Here is a 17,234-nt window from a genome sequence, read left to right as displayed (position 1 = left end):
TGAAGAGCTCCTTGGATCCCTAATGACTCACGAGCTAACAATGAAGCAGCACAGCGAAGAAGAGTCCTCCCATAAGAAAAAGGTAATAGCTCTCAAATCTACATCATCTAACAAAGATTTGTCTTGCAGTAGCAGCAGTGAAGAAGAAGATCATGAGGGAGATGATGATGAGGCTCTTCTTGTGCGCAAGTTCAGAAAATTCATCAACCACAAGAAGTCCTATCATCAAAGGAGAGGCCCCTCAAATTCCTATCGCAATGATAAAGGTAAGGAAAGGGAAAATGAGGAGATTGGGTGTTATGAGTGCAAGAAGCCGGGGCACATCAGAGCTGAGTGTCCCTTACTAAAGAAGGGCAGCAAGTACAAGAAGAAGAAAGCCCTTGTCACCACCTTATCGGACTCCGACGCATTATCTTCATCATCGGATGAGGAACAAGAAGAAAAGGCCAATTTCTGTTTCATGGCCAATGAAAATGAGGTAACATCCAACACGCATCTCGATTTTACCTTTGATGAATTGTATGATGCATTTAATGAATTAATGATTGAATATAAGGCCACAAATCTTAAGAATAAAGAACTAAAAATAGCTAATCAATCTTACCTACATAAATACGATAAGTTAGTTAAGGATAAGGACTGTATCACCAAAGAAAATGCAGAACTTAAAACAAACAACCAAATCTTGATACAAAAGAATAATACCTTAACTAAAGAAAATGAAAGGCTGAACAAAGAAACATTAGAACCCAAAAACAATAAACATATAATTGAGAGTATCACAAAAGAACTGAATGATTTAAAAGCAGAAAAACAAACACTAACTAAAGAACTTGAAAAATACAAACCCTTGGTTGAAAAATTTACATATAGTTCAGAAAAACTGAATATGATACTTAATAGTCAACGAGCAGTATTCAATAGAGCAGGTTTAGGATATAAACCTAAAAATAAGCAAAAACTTCTGAGTAACTTCTTTGTTAAAGCTGGAGAAAGCAAAACTAATAAAGTAACCTGCTTTTGTTGTGGAACTGTAGGACATAAAGCAAATGTATGTGACTATAGGAAAGGAAAAACTAAAAGAAAAATTAAAAGGGTATGGGTTCCGAAAGGAACCAATATGACTAACTATGAAGGACCCAAGAAAACTTGGGTACCTAAGATTATATGATCTGCTTGTGTAGGAGTGTCTTGCAGCCAAGGTCAACAAAAATTGCTGGTACTTGGATAGTGGCTGTTCAAGACACATGACGGGTGACAAGGATCAATTCTTCACCCTTGAAGCTAAGAAGGGAGGTGCTGTGACTTTTGGAGACAACAACCAAGGTCACATCATTGGTATAGGTAAAGTACAAATTATCCCTTCTACTTTTATTGATAATGTTAGATATGTTGACGGTCTTAAGCATAATTTATTAAGCATTAGTCAATTATGTGATAAAGGTTATGATGTTATGTTTAAACCATCACTATGCATCGTAACAAACCCTAATGACAATAGTTTAGTTTTTAAAGGAATAAGACGTGGAAATGTGTATGTTGTAGACCTTGAGGATCTTGCCAAACACAACCCATGCTTAGTTGTTAATGAAACTAAGGACAATGATGCTAGTTGGTTATGGCACCGTAAGTTAGGTCATGCAAGCATGGACACAATATCTATACTAGTTAAAAGAGATTCGGTGATAGGTTTGCCAAAATTAAAGTTTGAAAAGAATAAAATATGTGAAGCATGTCAATTTGGCAAACAATCAAAGAACTCCTTTAAATCTATAAATTGTGTCTCAACCTCTAGACCTCTAGAACTACTACACATGGACGTATTCGGACCAACTAGAACCACAAGCCTAGGTGGAAATAAATATGGTCTAGTTATTGTAGATGATTATTCTAGATACACTTGGGTCCTGTTCTTAGCTCATAAGGATCAAGCTTTTTCAGTTTTCAAGAAATTTCATAAAGAAGTAACCAATGCTAGAGATACTTCAGTAATAGCTATTAGAAGTGACCATGGTACCGAATTCGAAAATCATTTATTTGATGAGTTTTGTAGTAAAAAGGGGATAACACACAATTTTTCTGCACCTAGGACACCACAACAAAATAGAGTTGTGGAGAGGAAAAACAGAACTCTAGAGGAAATGGCTAGAACTATGTTATGTGAAAGTAACCTCCCTAAGTACTTTTGGGGAGAAGCCATTAATACTTCTTGTCATATATTAAATAGAGTTTTATTGAGACCTATTATAAAGAAAACACCTTATGAACTTTGGAAAAACAGAAAACCAAAGGTAAACTATTTTCGTATCTTTGGATGTAGGTGTTTTGTTCATAATAATGGGAAAGATAATCTAGAAAAATTTGATTCTAAATCTGATGAGGGCATATTCTTAGGGTACTCTACAACTAGTAAAGCATATAGAGTCTTTAATAAAAGAACCCTAGTTATAGAAGAATCCATACATGTTGTCTTCGATGATTCTAGTGATATCTCTTCTAGCAAGAGAGTTAATTTTGATGATGATACGGAAATTCTTGAAGAAAAGATTGACGAGATGACATTACAAGATAACAGTCAAAAATTAATTGAAGATGCATCATCAAGCCAAGAGACTATAGTAGATCATGGGCTAACTAAAGCTTGGAGGTATGCTCACGGGCATCCTAAGGAATTAATTCTAGATGATCCGTCTCAACCTATTAGGACTAGAGCATCCCTTAGGAACTTAAACAATCATCTAGCTTTCGTTTCGCATTTTGAGCCTAAACGCATAGAAGAAGCTAAAATCGATGTAAATTGGATAAATGCAATGCAAGAAGAATTAAACCAATTTACTAGAAACAAAGTATGGAATCTAGTTGAAAGACCTTCTGAATATCCAATTATAAGTACCAAATGGATTTATAAAAATAAACTTGATGAAAATGGAATTGTCATAAGGAATAAGGCTAGACTAGTAGCAAAGGGCTATAATCAAGAAGAAGGTATAGATTTTGATGAAACCTTTGCTCCTGTAGCTAGACTTGAGGCTATTAGATTATTATTAGCATATGCATGCTCTAAGGACTTCAAACTATTTCAAATGGATGTAAAAAGTGCATTTTTAAATGGGTATATTAATGAGGAGGTATATGTAGAACAACCTCCTGGTTTTGAAAATCATCAATACCCTAATCATGTTTATAAATTGAACAAAGCACTTTATGGTTTGAAACAAGCACCTAGAGCATGGTATGAAAGACTTAGCAAATTCCTATTAGAACATGAGTTCTCTAGGGGTAATGTAGATACAACACTATTTCTGAAAAAGCAAAATAAAGATACGTTATTAGTACAGATTTACGTTGATGATATTATTTTCGGTGCTACTAACAATCGCCTCTGCGAAGAATTTGCTGATTTGATGCAGAGTGAATTTGAGATGAGCATGATGGGAGAGCTGAACTACTTTCTCGGGCTTCAAATCAAACAGTCTGAAGGAGGCATCTTCATCAATCAAGCCAAATATATCAAGGAGATGCTTAAAAAGTTTGATATGGAGGGGAACAAGTCAATCAGCACCCCCATGAGCTCATCATGCAAATTAGACCAAGATGAATTAGGTAAATCTGTAGATCAGAAACTATATAGAGGTATGATAGGATCTTTATTGTATCTTACTGCAAGTAGACCTGATATCATGTTTAGTGTTTGCATGTGTGCTAGATATCAGTCTAATCCTAAGGAATCACATCTAATTGCAGTTAAGAGAATCTTTAAATACCTAATAGGAACTAAGAATATAGGTTTATGGTATTCTAAAGAATCTAGCCTAAAATTAATAGGATACACAGATTCAGACTTTGCTGGATGTAAACTTGATAGAAAAAGTACCAGCGGGTCTTGTCAATTTCTAGGAGAAAACTTAATCTCATGGTTTAGCTAGAAACAAAACTCGGTTGCATTATCTACTGCTGAAGCTGAATATGTTGCAGCCGGGAGTTGTTGTGCTCAAATCTTATGGATCAAACAACAATTAGAAGATTATGGCATTAAACAAGATAAAATACCCATTAATTGTGATAATACAAGTGCCATTAATCTAACTAAGAATCCAATTCAGCATTCAAGAACTAAACATATTGAGATAAGACATCACTTCATAAGAGATCATGTACTGAATGGTGATGTGACACTACAATTTGTTTGTACTGATGATCAATTAGCTGACATTTTTACAAAACCCCTAAGTGAAGAGAGATTTAGTGTGCTTAGGAGGGGATTAGGAGTGATTGATCCATCCTAGTGGTATTTTCCACTAGATTCATTTGATTTTGATGATTAGATTGTGATTAATATAGAGTTTCGTTTCAATGATCATCAAATCAGATCATAATTTAGTGATTTTCCCTCATTCGGCACGAACATAGCATGATTTTTAGGTGCGTGCCAGAGTTCGAGACGACTCGAGCAAGTTTCAGAGTCGGCTCGTAAGGGGGAGTCGACTCGCGCATTTGCGGGAGTCGACTCGAGATCGATGGCAGCAGAGGGGGAGTCGACTCGCATACAGACGGGAGTCGACTCGAGGTTAACAGGCACATAAGGAGAGTCGACTCGCGCCTATTTTGGAGTCGACTCAAGGTCGAGTCGACTCGCGACTCAGAGGAGTCGACTCGCGACTCAGAGGAGTCGACTCGCGACTCAGAGGAGTCGACTCGCAGTCGGGATCCGACTTTTTAACCCTAACTCCATCGTTTAGAAAATACTTATTTTCACCGCCGCCACTGTTCAAAACCCTAGAGCCGACTCCTAGATCGTCTTCGGCCGCCCCTAGGTCCTTTTTCCGTTGATCCTTCATCGTCCATTAGGATTTCATACCATTATAGGTCAACCATGCCTCGCAAAGCCACTGTCCCAAGCCGGAAGAGGCCCCATTCCGCGACCGGTGCCGAGCAGCGTTCCAAGGCTCGGAACGACCCCGTGAGGCCACAACCTCCGGCTCGTTCCCCGCCGAGGGCCGTTCCCTCGAGGCCGTGTGCCGGGAAGGCGGTCTCCACCGGGAGATACGTCGATTTCGACTATCTCTCCCGGGAGGGCTTCACTATAGGAGATAGACTTAGGGCCCAGGGTTTAGAGTACTTTTGTTCCCTAGACCTCCCCACATACCCTGGCCTAATTAGAGAGTTCTATGGTACTGTCCATAGGGGGAATGGGGGAATAGAGGGAACCGTAGCCGGTGTCCCATTGTTTATTTCCGAAGATTTCATAGCCCAAATCCTCCACCTTCCACAGTTAGGGGTGGCTCCCACACACCCCGAAGATAGGACTGAGGCCCTTACGGCCATTCTAGGGCATCCACCCCAGTCCCCTTTAGATGAGGTGTCCGCCAGCTCACTTTCAGTTGAGATGCGGCTCCTCTTGAGCATCATTTCTCGGTCTTTGTTCCCAAAGACCGGACGGTTTGATTTTGTGTCTGAGAGGGACCTAGCCCTCATGTACTACATTCTTCAGGATACCCCCATAAACTTTCCCAAGATGATATATAGATACCTATGTGAGCCACTAGATAGACCTAGGCTCACCCTCCCCTATGGCATGATGTTCACCCTTATCTTTAGGGAGGCCGAGATCCCTATTCCTGAGGGGGAACCCTCTCGCGCATTGCGATGGACAGATCGCATGCGTCCGGGGACCCTACACAGGATGGGGTTTCGGAAGGTAGAGGGGACCTGGGTTAGAAAGTCTTCCACCTCCACACATACCACCAGACATTCCCCTAGTCCTGAGCCAGACTCAGATTATCCTGACTTTCCCTCCACTTCTGCTCCTACCACCTCAGCCGGACCCTCCTCCTCAGCTCCTCAGCCCATGGAGGTCCGGATCGCTCCTGAGCAGCTCCGGGAGTTGCGGCAGGAGATTGTCCAAGATCTGCAAGATGATCTACTTCGGGAGCTCCGGGGTTCAGTGCCTGCTCCCACTCCTGCACCTTCGTCAGCGTTGGTCCCTTCCTTGACAGCCGTGACTGAGATGACGGCCCATGTGCGGGAAGAGATTTACAACGTCCGGAGCCTGATCCAGGCTCAATTCTCCAGTATGAGTGAGGTCACGGGCATCACTCGGAAGATGCGCGATGACATCCGGAAGGACATGAGCACCACTACTCAGGGGGCCGAGCGCTTGGCGAATGTGCTCATCGACAAGCTGGACACACTTCAGAAGTCGGTGACCGAGCTCGATACGACACATAGCAGGGCCACCTCGGCCATTATCCGACAGCTCGAGCACGTCACCAATACAGTCACACTACCTGCAGAGCGCATGCCCCGGGGACCCGCATCCTCCTCGAGGAAGCCTTAGATCATTTTGTGTTATTTTGACATGTACTTTTTTTACTTTACTTATTGTATTCTAAAATGTATTTACATACACATCAATACAATGAGTAGACATATTCTCTTCAATTGTGTGCAATTTGATCTCTAAGTGATTGTTTGTTCTGCTTACCTCCTTTTTGATATGATGACAAAAAGGGGGGAGAAATATTTAGTAGTTATGTAAATGGAATCAACATAAAAGAATTCAAAATGAGAATCAAAAATTAAAACATAATTTGTTCTTAGTGGATTTGGTACCTCGAGGCTCATTATCTCTCTGTTGGGGCTCCTAATGGAGTAATCTTCAGAATCTATTCAAGGAATATTCGGAGATTAGTTGAATCCAACTCAAGAACAAATTGTCAGATTTTTCCTCTAAAAACCAAAAATTTCAGTTCAAAAACTTCAATGCATTAAAAGGAAATTCAGAGAATCAAAACAAAGTTGAATGCATATGTTGAGGGGGAGAATCTGAATTTTTAAGAAAGCTAAATCATTAAATATATATAAGCCAAACAATTGATTGCATGATATGAAGGCTTATATAATTCCAAATGAAAGGGGGAGCTTTAACTCCAAAATTTATTGTTTCACACCTTTCAAGATTGGATAAATCAAATAACCAGACACTTGAATTCATTTATGGATTTTATTTCCTTGTTTATTGAGCAATTCACTTTACATATACTCAATGTTTTGTCATCATCAAAAAGGGGGAGATTATGGAGTGATTGATCATAACCCTATTTGATTTTGATGAGCTCAAAGCATCTAAGTATATCTCTTGTTTACTAATGAATTCAATTGAGTGTTTCAGTGAAAATCTTGTCTAAAGTGTTTCTAGACTTGGTTCATAATATTTTGGATAAGTTAAGAAGTCAGTTTGAACCAAAGTCTGAGACTCGAGTCGACTCCAGAGTATTACGAGTCGACTCCAAGCGTATCAGAATCACTGGCACGGGCTCGAGTCGACTCCGGATCATTACGAGTCGACTCCGACTGAGAACAGACAGACAAGCAGAAAGCATCAACTCAAAACCTGTCAGCGAGTCGACTCCTGAAGTGCGCGAGTCGACTCCGATGTTTACCGAGTCGACTCCGGAGTAGTATGAGTCGACTCCAAGGAGTTACAGACAGAAAAGTCAGAGAGCGAATTTCGACCCTGAGATTCGAGTCGACTCCTGTGGAACGCGAGTCGACTCCGATGGTTGGCAGGTCGACTCCAAAGAAAGCGAGAGTCGACTCTCAGTGGTACACAAGGCAAAAGTCAGAGAGGAGTTTTCGGACTCTGAGATTCGAGTCGACTCCCGCAATATGCGAGTCGACTCCGAGACAGCGCGACCCCAAAAAGACAGAAGACCGATTTACTGTCTCTGAGAGCCGAGTCGACTCCCAGACAGCTCGAGTCGACTCCAAGGTAGCGCTACACCAAAAAGGCAGAAGGCTATGTTTCGGAAACTGAGAGCCGAGTCGACTCCGGGAAGTTTGAGTCGACTCCAAGACTGGACGAGCCAAAAGACAGAAGATCGGGAGTTCGGGCTCTGAGCGCCGAGTCGACTCCCAGGATTGTCGAGTCGACTCGACTGGGCCAAGTTGAAAATTAGCTCCATGAATTTCATGAGATGAGCCGACTCCGAAAATGCCAAGTCAGCTCCAGAAGTTGGCGAGTCGACTCCGGGTCAAGTCGAGTCGACTCCCAGTCAAAGAGGCCACTTTAATTCAAATCCGGAACAGTTGCCGAGTCGACTCCAGAAAAGCATGAGTCGACTCCCGCTACAGCCGAGTCGACTCCTGATCGCGCGAGTCGACTCCGACCCCCAACGGACATATTGTCAGGTTGTGCAGAGTGTGCAGAACGGGCAGAAAAAGGTGTCTAACGGCTAGTTTCCGTGGGGGATGGCTTAAATAGCCACAGAGGACTGTAGCAAGGTAAAAACGCACCATTCCATTCAAAGTAATCAAGCATTCATTCTCTGCAAGTGGTTTTTCAACGAAAAGAGGGAAGAGCGCCATAACTCCATCCAACTACCTCTTCCCAAACATTGAAAGAGATCTCCTCCTGCATTCAAGTCGACCAGACATTCAAGAGGAGACCCGAAGTTCAAGAAGCCCTACTCTACTCCAACTCAAACGTGTTTGAGGGCTCTTAACTTCTCTCTAGTTTATATTGTTATTTATCTGCTTTTGAGAAGCTCTGTTTTTCTGTTTGTTGTCATTATTTCCATCTTGTCTTTGCTTGGTTCAATCGGGGGATTGAATCAAGGGTGTAGAGGTTGGTTGGTGAGCCGAGTGTAAAACCAACGTGTAAGGGTTCGATTGTGATCCCGGGAAAACAATCGGGGTGGTTCTAGTCGGTGAGCCAGGAAAAACCGACCGAGTTCGTTGTGAGCTCGTAAAACAACAAGTTTGGTTGTGAGCTTGTAAAACAACCGGCTGTAATCCAAGGGGTTATAGTGAATTCCCAAGTGAGACTTGGGGAGTGGACGTAGGAGCAAGGGTTAGCTCCGAACCACTATAAAAGCCTTGTGTTTGTGATTGTTTGTCTCTTTCTTTTACTCTCATTTCATTCACAGCACATAGCAATTAATTAATCATCTTGGTAAAGCATTAATCAGTCATCCACAACGTTTTAATTGCAAAATTATTTTAAAACCCAATTCATCCCCCCTCTTGGGTTGTCTATCTGGGCAGCACTATGGTTTCTTGATTTGGGACGGAGATCCTGTCGAACTTGATGAAAACGATGAGGATCCGATCACCTATATGGATGCAATGCAGAGGTATGACTCTAATTAATGCCTTGAAGCCATGCTATCCGAAATGGAATCCATGAAGGTCAATGATATATGGACATTAGTTGACCCACCCGAAGGGATTAAACCCATAGGGTGTAAGTGGATTTTCAAAAGAAAACCGGGTGCAGACGGAAAGGTAGAGACCTATAAAGCCTGTCTAGTTGCCAAAGGATATCGTCAGCGTTATGGTATTGACTATGACGAGACGTTTTCTCCTCTAGTAATGCTCAAGTCCATTCGGATTATGCTTGCGATAGCAGCACATTTAGATTATGAGATCTGGCAGATAGATGTTAAAACCGCCTTTCTAAATGAGAATTTAGAAGAGAAAGTGTATATGATACAACCTAAAGGTTTAACATCTGCAGATGAGTCTAAACTGTGCAAGCTTCAAAAATTCATTTATGGATTAAAGCAAGTTTCACGGAGTTGGAATATACATTTTGATAAGGTAATCAGAACATATGGCTTCATTAAAAATGAAGAAGAATCCTACATTTATAAATGGGTCAATAGTTCAGTAATTATATTTCTGGTTTTGTTTGTGGATGACATTCTATTAATTGGGAATGATATCCCTGCATTACAAGGAATAAAGGTCTGGTTATCATCTCAGTTTGCCATGAAAGATTTGGGTGAAGCATCTTACATCCTTGAAATGAAGATCTATAGAGATAAATCTAAAAGATTGCTTGGATTATCCCAATCTACGTACATTGATACTATACTGAAGAGGTTCAGCATGATTAATTTCAAGAAAGGCTATCTTTCGATGGGCCATGGAATTAACCTCTCTAAGAAGGATTGTCCGACAACTCCTTAAGAAAAAGAGAGTATGGATAGAATTTCATGTGCTTCGGCAGTGAGATCTATAATGTATGCCATGATGTGTATTAGACCAGACGTGGCATACTCACTAGGAGTAGTGAGTAGATACCAGTCTGATCCAGGTAGCAACCACTGGAAGGTTGTAAAAACCATCCTTAAGTATTTGAGAAATACTAAGGACCAGTGGCTTGTCTATGTATGGAGTGATTGATTATACCCCTATTTGATTTTGATGAGCTCAAAGTATTTGAGTATATTTCATATTGTACTAATGAATTCAATCTAGTGTTTCAGGCGAATATATATGAATTTATTTTTAAGAGCATCGAGCCTTAGTTCAAAGTAATTTGGCTAAGTGTTGAACTCAATTGAGCCAAAGTCTGAAGCTCGAGTCGACTCCGGAAGATTGCGAGTCGACTCCGGAAGATTGCGAGTCGACTCTAAGTGTTTCAGAGGGTCTGGCACAAGCTCGAGTCGACTTCGGTACACTACGAGTCGACTCCGACTGAGAACAGACAGAAGAACAGAAAGATGAATTTCAGACCCTGTCACCGAATCGACTCCGAAGATTTCGAGTCGACTCCGATGCTTGCTGAGTCGACTTTCGACAGTTCCGAGTAGACTCCAAAGGGTAACAGACAGAAAGACAGAACGATGTTTTTTAGACCCTGTTACCGAGTCAACTCCAGAAGGCTTCGAGTCGACTCCGAAGCTTGACGAGTCGACTCTCTACAGATCCGAGTCGACTCCAAGGAGTAACAGACAGAAAGACAGAGAGGTGTTTTCTAGACCTTGTTATCGAGTCGACTTCAGAAGGCTTCGAGTCGACTCCAATGCTTGACGAGTCGACCCTCTACAGATCCGAGTCGACTTCAACGAGTAACCGACAGAAAGACAGAGAGGTGTTTTCTAGATCCTGTTACCGAGTCAACTCCAGAAGGATGCGAGTCGACTCCAATGTTTGGCGAGTCGACTCCTAATCATGCCAGAGTCGACTCTCAGAGGAAAGCGGACTGGAAGGTAGAAAACCAAACTCAGTGACCCTGTGAACGAGTCGACTTCGAGAATTCGAGAGTCGACCCCAAATCAGCCGAGTCGACCCCAACAAAGTGCGAGTCGACTCCGAGGCAGCTCAGATCAACAGACAGAGGATCGATTTTTCGGGCTCTGAGAGCCGAGTCGACTCCAAGAGGATCCGATTCGACTCGAGAGAGAAATACAGAAAAATAGATATCTGGAATCCTGAGAACGAGCCGTCTCCAAAATGCCGAGTCATCTCCAGATCTTGGCGAGTCGACTCCAGGGTTGGACCGAGTCGACTCTAGGTTGGGACGGCACTTTAATTCAAATCCTGAACAGTGGGCGAGTCGTCTCCAGTAAAGCATGAGTCGACTCCAGTAACAGCCGAGTCGACTTCAGATTGAGCGAGTCGACTCCAACCCCAACGGATACATTGTCAGGAGGTGCAGACCGTGCAGAACGGCTACAAATCAGTGTCTAACGGCTATTTTTCAAAAGGGACTGTTTAAATAGCCAGAGTAAACAGTACTAGATAACAAAAGAGTTACTCCATCTGTGCATTAAGTCGTTTCCAACTACCAAGAGTCCATTAAGAGAAAAGACAAGCAAAAGAAGGAAGAAACGCATTCAATTCATTCCTAGAAATTTTTCCTTCGCATTCAAGGCTCTTCTTCTGACATCAAATCTTCAGTGCACTCAAAGAGGAGACTCAGAGTTCGAGAGGCCCTTTCTTCCTCTTCCGAAATCTGTTTGAGGGCTTCTAACTTTACTCTATTCATATTGATTCATATTTGCTTTTTAAGAAGCTTTCCTTGTATCTTTTCCCAAACTGTTTTTCTTACTTGATTCAATCAGGAGATTGAATCAAGGGTTGTAAGGTTTGTTGGTGAGCCAAAGTTAAAACCAACGGTGTAAGGGTTTAATTGTGATCCCGGAAAAACAATCGGATGGTTCTAGTCGGTGAGCCTGTGAAAACCGACCGAGTTCGTTGTGATCTCGCGAAAACAACAAGTTGGGTTGTGAACTTGTAAAACAACCGACTGTAATCCAAGGAATTATAGTGAACTCCCAAGTGAAGCTTGGGGAGTGGACGTAGGAGCAAGGGTTGGCTCCGAACCACTATAAAATTTTCTTGTGTTTGCATTAACTATTTGTCTCTTCCAATCACCTCATCAAGTAGCTTAATTAACCTGCTTGCATTAGATTTAATTATTTACTAATCAAGTTTTAATTTGTCAATAATTAATCAAAACCTAATTCACCCCCCCTCTTGGGTTGTCTCCTTGGGCAACAAGTGGTATCAGAGCAGATGCTCTCATATCGATTAGTGTTCCAATCCGTAAATAGAGTCAAAGATTAAGATGACAACCCCTTTTGGGTCTTCTTTTAGTGAAGGGCAATCCATCAATAGACCTCCATTGTTTAATGGAGCTAATTATACCTATTGGAAGGCTAGAATAAGGATATTTATCCAAGCTCAAGATTATGATGTTTGGGACATCATAATTAATGGACCACATATCCCTTCTATCTATGTTGATAACATTGCTATACCCAAGCTTGAGAAAGATTGGGATGATAATGATAGAAGGAAGGCACAACTAAATGCTAAAGCAATGAATGTTCTTTATTGTGCCTTAGACCATAATGAATTCAATAGAATCTCTACTTGCAATTCTACAAAAGAGATATGGGATAGACTTGAAGTGACCCACGAGGGCACAAGTCAAGTTAAAGAAACTAAAATTAACATGCTAGTTCATAAATATGAACTATTTAAAATGGACTCTAGTGAAACCATCTCTTGCATGTTTACTCGATTTACTGATATTATCAACGGCCTAAAAAGCCTTGGCAAAAGTTATACTAACAGTGATCTTGTCAGAAAAATTCTTCACTCTTTACCAAGGTCATGGGAAGCCAAAGTCACGGCAATCCAAGAAGCAAGGGACTTGAATAAGCTGCCACTCGAGGAGCTTCTTGGATCCCTAATGACGCATGAGCTCACAATGTAACAACATAGCGAAGAAGAATCCTCTCATAAGAAAAAGGTAATTGCCCTCAAATCTACTTCTTCTAACAAGGATCTATCTTGCAGTAGCAGCAGTGAAGAAGAAGACAATGGGGGAGACGATGAAGAGGCTCTTCTTGTGCGAAATTTCAGAAGATTCATTAACCGGAAGAAGTCTTTTCATTAGAAGAGAGGTTCCTCAAGTTTCTTCAACAAGGATAAAGGTAAGAAAAGGAAAAATGAGGGAATCGGATGCTATGAATGCAAGAAGCCGGGACATTTCAGAGTCGACTGTCCCTTGCTAAAGAAGGGCAGCAAATATAAGAAGAAGAAAGCTCTTGTCTCCACTTTGACAGACTCCGATCAATCATCATCATCATCGGATGAGGAACAAAAGGAAAAAGCAAATCTTTGCTTTATGACAAATGAAAATGAGGTAACATCTGAAACTCATTTAGATTTTACTTTTGAAAAATTGTATGATGCCTTTAATAAGCTAATGGATGAGTATAAATTAATAAATCTTAAAAACAAAGATTTGAGGCTAACTAATCAATCTTACAGTCATAAAAATGACAATCTGATTATAGAAAAGGGTTCCATTGTTAAGGAGAACTTAGAACTTAAAACAAGCAACCAATTGCTAACTCTAAAGAACTGTGCTCTAATTAAAGAGAAAGAAAGACTAATTAAAGAAATTTCAGAACTTAAAAATAATAATCAAACTCTAAAAGATAACCTTACAAAAGACTTAAGCTTACTAAAAATAGAGAAACTGAACTTAACAAAAGAACTTGGAAAATATAAACCTATTGTTGAGAAGTTTACCTATAGCTCTGAAAAATTAGAAATGATTCTTAACAATCAAAGAGCTGTGTTTAATAGAGCCGGTTTAGGGTATAAGCCAAAGAATAAGCAAAAATTTCTTAAAATTTTTTTTGTAAAAGCCGGAGAAAGTAAAACTAAAAATATAACTTGTTTCTGTTGTGGAAAAGTAAGACATAAAGCTAATGTGTGTAACCATAGAAAAATAGAAGCTAAAAGAAAAATTAAAAAGGTTTGGATTCCAAAAGGAACCAAAATAGCTAACCTTGAAGGATCCAAGAAAACTTGGGTATCTAAGATTTTATGATTTTCTTGTGTAGGAGTGTCTTGCAGCCAAGCTTAATAAAAACTGTTGGTACTTGGATAGTGGCTGCTCAAGACACATGACGGGTGACAAGGAGCAATTCTTCGCCCTAGAACCTAAGAAAGGAGGTGTGGTGACTTTTGGAGATGATAACCAAGGTCACATCATGGATATTGGTAAGATATAAATCACACCTTCAACCTTTATTGATAATGTTCGGTTTGTAGATGGTTTTAAGCACAATTTACTTAGCATTAGTCAATTATGTGATAAAGGTTTTGACGTATTGTTTAAGCCATCTATGTGCATCATAACCAACTCAACTAATAATAGTTTAGTTTTCAAAGGACTAAGACGTGACAATGTTTATGTAGTAGATTTTGAAGATCTTGCTAGAAACAACCACTGCTTAGTAGATAATGATATTAAGCTTAGTGAGACAAGTTGGTTATAGCATCATAAATTAGGTCATGCAAACATAGACACATTATCTAAATTAGTTAAAAGAGATTCCGTGATTGGTTTGCCAAAGCTGAAATTTGAGAAAAATAAAATCTGTAAAGCATGTCAATTTGGCAAACAATCTAGAAGTTCTTTTAAGTCCATAAATTGTGTTTCTACAACTAGACCCCTTGAGCTACTTCATATGGACCTTTTTGGACCAACTAGGACCACAAGCCTTGGTGGAAATAAGTATGGACTTGTTATAGTTGATGATTTTTCTAGATACATATGGATCATGTTTTTAGCTCATAAGTATGAAGCATTTTCAGTCTTTAAGAAATTTCACAAGGAGGTAACAAATACAAAAAATAGTTCAGTTATAGCAATTAGAAGTGATCATGGAACGAAATTTAAAAATTATCTATTTGATGAATTCTGTAGTAAAAAGGGAATAACTCATAATTTCTCTGCACCTAGGACACCACAACAAAATGAAGTTATGAAAAGAAAGAATAGAACCCTAGAGGAAATGGCTAGGACCATGTTGTGTGAAAGTGACCTCCCAAAGTATTTTTGGGGAGAAGTCATTAACACATCATGTCATATAATAAATAGAGTTCTATTAAGACCAATTATAAGAAAAATACCTTACGAACTTTGGAGAGATAGAAAGCCCAAAGTAAACTACTTTTATGTGTTTGGCTATAGGTGTTTTATTCATAATAATGACAAAGATAACTTAAGTAAATTTGATTCCAAATCTGATGAAGGTATCTTTTTAGGATATTCTACATTAAGTAAGGCTTATAGAGTTTTCAACAAAAGAACCCTTGTTATTGAAGAATCCATCCATGTTGTTTTTGATGAGTCTAATGATGCTTCCTCTAGCAAGAGAGAAGTGTTTGATGATGATGCAGGAATAATTGAAGAAAAGATGGATCACATGACTTTACAAGAGGATGAACCCAAGTAAGTTGAAGAAACTTCAACAAGCCAAGAGGTAATTGCCGAACATGGGCTTTCAAAGGCTTGGAGGTATGCTCACGGTCACCCTAAAGAATTAATCTTAGATAATCCATCTCAACCAGTTAGAACTAGAGCCTCTCTTAGAAACTTAAATAATCATCTTGCATTTGTTTCACATTTAGAACCTAAAAACATTGAAGAAGCTGAAAGTGATGTAAATTGGATAAATGCTATGCAAGAGGAACTTAACCAATTTACAAGAAATAAAGTATGGAACTTATTTGAAAGATCCACTGAATACTCAATAATAGGAACTAAATGGATATACAAAAATAAACTTGATGAAAATGGAGTTGTGGTTAGGAACAAGGCTAGACTAGTAGCAAAGGGCTATTGTGGAGTGATTGATTATAACCCTATTTGATTTTGATGAGCTCAAAGCATTTGAGTATATCTTATGTTATACTGATGAATTCAATCTAGTGTTTCAGTCAAATACTTGTAAATTTATGGTTAAGTATCTCTAGATTTGGTCCAATACATTTTGGATAAGTAAAGTATTCAATTTGAACCAAAGTCTGAGACTCGAGTCGACTCCGGAAGATTACGAGTCGACTCCAAGCGTATCAGAAGCACTGGCTCAAGCTCGAATCGACTCCTGTACATTACGAGTCGACTCCGACTGAGAACAGACAGCCGGACAGAAAGATTCATCTCAGAACCTGTCAACGAGTCGACTCCTGAAGAATTCGAGTCGACTCCAATGCTTGCCGAGTCGACTCCAGCGTAGTACGAGTCGACTTCAGGGAGTAACAGACAGAAACACAGAGAAGCTATTTTGGACTCTGAGAGCCAAGTCGACTCCCGAAGAACTCGAGTCGACTCCGATGGTTGGCAGGTCGACTCCTAAGGAAGCGAGAGTCGACTCCCAGAGAAAAGCAAGGCTAAAAGTCAGAAAGCCAATTTCGGACACTGAGAGCCGAGTCGACTCCCGCAAAGTCCGAGTCGACTCCCGCAAAGTCCGAGTCGACTCCAAGGCAGCGCAACCCAAAAGACAGAAGACGGTATTTTCGTCTCTGAGAGGCGAGTCGACTCCAAGACAGTTCGAGTCGACTACAAGGCAGCGCAAGCCCAAAGACAGAAGACTCTATTTTCATTTCTGAGAGCCGAGTCGACTCTGAGACAGTTCGAGTCGACTTCGAGACGGCACAAGTCAACAGACAGAAGATCGGAATTTCGGGCTCTGAGTGCCGAGTCGACTCCCAGAATATCCGAGTCGACTCGAGTGAGCAAATTTGAAAGCAACATCTCTGGATTCCTTAGAACGAGTCGTCTCCAAAAGTGCCAGGTCAGCTCCAGACATTGGGAAGTCGACTCCAGGTTCAGTCGAGTCGACTCCAAGTCAAGACAGCACTTTAATTCAAATCCAGAACAGTTGCCGAGCCGTCTCCAGAAAAGCATGAGTCGACTCCTGCAACAGGCGAGTCGACTCCAGATCGCGCAAGTCGACTCCGATCCCAACGGAAACATTGTCAGGAGTTGCAGAACGTGCAGAACGGCTAGATCTTGGGGTCTAACGGCTAGTTTTCTTGGAAAATGGCTTAAATAGCCACAGAGAACTGTAGCAAGGAAGGGAAGTGACATTCCATTCAAAGAAAACAAGTAATCTCCACCTACCAAAGGATTT

Source organism: Phoenix dactylifera, unplaced genomic scaffold (genome assembly GCF_009389715.1).
Source record: "Phoenix dactylifera cultivar Barhee BC4 unplaced genomic scaffold, palm_55x_up_171113_PBpolish2nd_filt_p 000202F, whole genome shotgun sequence".
NCBI lineage: Eukaryota > Viridiplantae > Streptophyta > Magnoliopsida > Arecales > Arecaceae > Phoenix > Phoenix dactylifera.
Note: the sequence above shows the minus strand (reverse complement) of the source record.